Source organism: Colobus angolensis, unplaced genomic scaffold, assembly GCF_000951035.1.
Source record: "Colobus angolensis palliatus isolate OR3802 unplaced genomic scaffold, Cang.pa_1.0 Scaffold147, whole genome shotgun sequence".
Taxonomy (NCBI): Eukaryota; Metazoa; Chordata; class Mammalia; order Primates; family Cercopithecidae; genus Colobus; species Colobus angolensis.
The window spans coordinates 1,054,954-1,057,927 of record NW_012114566.1 but is presented as its reverse complement, the minus strand read 5'-3'; positions in this window follow the sequence as shown (position 1 = coordinate 1,057,927).

The window sequence follows — 2,974 nt, the reverse complement described above, 5'->3', positions numbered from 1 at the left end:
TAGAAATCTTCCTTCTTTTACTGTATCCACACATTACTGGTCAGAACAGGCCAGCTTATGTTATAGTAATAAATTCTCTCAAAATCTCAGTAGCCTAACGTAACAGAGGTCTCTTGTTCATACAAAGTCTGCTGTGGGTCCAAATAACTCTCTAGAACACCTTCCCTCCAGTGTTACTCAGCCATGCAAGCTGTACATTTCAACACAAGTTCAGTTCAGGTACTATGATGGCTTGTCTATGCATTAGCCTGGAAATGACACACGTCATCTCCAGTCACAGTCCCTGAGCCAGAACCAGTCTTGTAACCCTGCCTACCTGTGCAGGTGCTGAAAAATATGAGGAAGCAACTGAGATGTTTCAGGAACACCACTGCCTTTCCCACACTAGTCACTAAGGGTATCAAGGAAAGAACACTAAAAGCATGGAAGTGTTCATGGGTCCATGAGCTTGGTCTTTGTCTGCCTTACTCTCCTACCAACACCAAGAACAGGGATCCTGGGAAGTTCTTCAACAGTTTTACACAGCAGTTAGAATCAGTTGGCAATAACGCCTGGAGACTTGTCTCACTATCTCTGAGATTCTGGCCACCACTCGCCGTCCCATCCGTGGCTATGGTTATAATAATCTCTCCTTAAAGTTGTAATTTCCAAGTGATAGCTTACCCCAAATATCAATGCTTCCCCCAAACAGTCTAAAAGACTTTCATGACAGATTCTGAAAATAGGGCCAAAAACACATTTGGGCCAGGCACGGTGGCTCATGCCTAAAATCTCAGCACTTTGGGAGGCTGAGGTGGGCGGATCACTTGAGGTCAGGAGTTCAAGACCAGCCTGGCCAATGTCGTGAAACTCCATCTCTACTAAAAAGCATAAAAATTAGCTAGATGTGGTGGCATGTGCCTGTAGTCCCAGCTACCCAAGAGAAATGCTTGAACCCGGGAGGCAGAGGTTGCAGTGAGCAGAGATCGCACCACTGCACTCTGGCCTGGGCAACAGAGTGAGCCTCCTTCTCAAAAACGAATAAATAAATAAACACACACATTTGCAAATAACCTGATTCGATCATTTGGTGACATGGTTACAGACATAAACACTTTGATTTTTAAAAAATTTTGTTCAAAGTCAGAGGAGAGACTGACAGATGCTATTTAATATTCCCCTTGGAAAACAAGAGGTCAAGAGGTTGGCATCTGGTTTCCTACAGATTCTTCGGTGTCACAAACAGGTTCTGCAAACTACAAAAGACCTTCCGCAGGGTCCTGCCCTTGTGGCTAAGGGAAAAGAAAGAAACTCTGTGTGTGTGTGTGTGTGTGTGTGTGTGCACGCGCATGCGCGTGTGTATGTGCACGTGTGTTTGAATGTGGACAACTAGCATCACAATTTCATACTTTTGTCATTTCACCAACAACAAAACTGTGGATGATAAGTCCTAACTGGAAACCTCTGGAAAAGACAGGGGATAGGGAGAGGTAGAGGGAGAAAGTATGTTCCTTCTCAAGATAGTGCCCACCAGAATTTTAATAGATACCTATTTTTCCATTCTTAGAGATCTCTCATTCACTCATCCATTCAACAAATATTAAGGACCAATCCCTGTAAAAAGCACTGAGGAATCAGTGACCAGTAACATTAACACAGCCCTGGCGCAGTCTGGTATGGGAGACAGATAGTGTACAAATAACCACATAAGCAAATATGTAACCTGCAGTCATGAGCCTATGCTTGTTTGTTCTCAGAGCTGTTTTCTGCTCCTCCCCTGCTCTGCTATTATTTTCTTTGCCTTCTGTCTTTCTGGTAGGTTCAGTCAACAGAAGACACTGGCAGGAGATTGGAGGGGAGGAGGAAGGGAAAAGCCAAGGGATGTTTTCTCCTTCACTACTTCTCCCTCCATCACCCACCAGGCTTTCTCCAGCTCTCGGGTTCTGATGACACTGCCTCTCCCCTTCATCTCCTCCAGTGCCAGGGATGGCAGTGGCTTCCATCAATTGTTTCCCACATGCCCAGCACCTCTATAGCCAATTCCTTCATAGATTTCCTTCCTGGGCAATCACATAACAATAAAACCTGTGTTGAGGGCCAAAGGGGAAAAGTATGTTGTGAAGAGAGGACAATCAAAGATCTGTCATAGTCTTTATGAGTGAAAAAAGCTTCTCTGAGAAAGAGATATTTGAGCTCAGATAGGAGGAACGAATCAAAGTCAAATAGGCAAAGAATGTGGTTAAAATCTTGCTAGAAGATAGGACAGCACAGGTAAAGGCCCTGAGTCAGAGGAGCTTAGAGCCGAGAAGGAACTGAAGTAAGCATAATGTTACCAGGGTGCAGCTTGCAAGGAGAGAGTGGGTTATAGAATGGAACGGCAGTTAGGAAGAGGCTGGATCATGCAGGTCCTATAGGCCATGTTTAAGACTTTGGTAGCTATCATGAGGATAATGGGTAGCAACTGGACAGCTTTAAACAAAAGAATGGTAAGATAGACATGCATTGTTAAAATGATCACTGTCTAAAGTGCAAAGGCTGTGATAGAAGTGGGTGAGAATGGATGTAAAGAAACCAGACAGGATGTACTGCAGGAACCCAGGGAAAAGTGGACAGCAGCCTGAGCAAAGGATAGTGGTATCAGAAATAGAAAAAGATGGATGGACTCAAGGGATATTTAGGAAATAAATCAGTAAGTCTTGGCAATTGATTAAGTTAAGTAAGAATGATGGAGAGAGGGATGTCAAGGATGACACTAGCATTTGGCTTATCCAGGTAGGTGGATGGATGGTGGTACCATCCACCAAGACAGGAGAAGCTGAAGGAGTAATGGGCTGTGCGTACATATGGAGTGAGGAGGAGATGGATCATAAGTGTAGTTTTCTCATGTTGAATTTAAAGTGACTTAGAGATATTCAAATGCATTTGTCTCTCCCAGGCACCTAGGTAAATGGGGCTAGAGCTCTGTGGCATGTTGGATTTTTGTTTCCAATTCTTC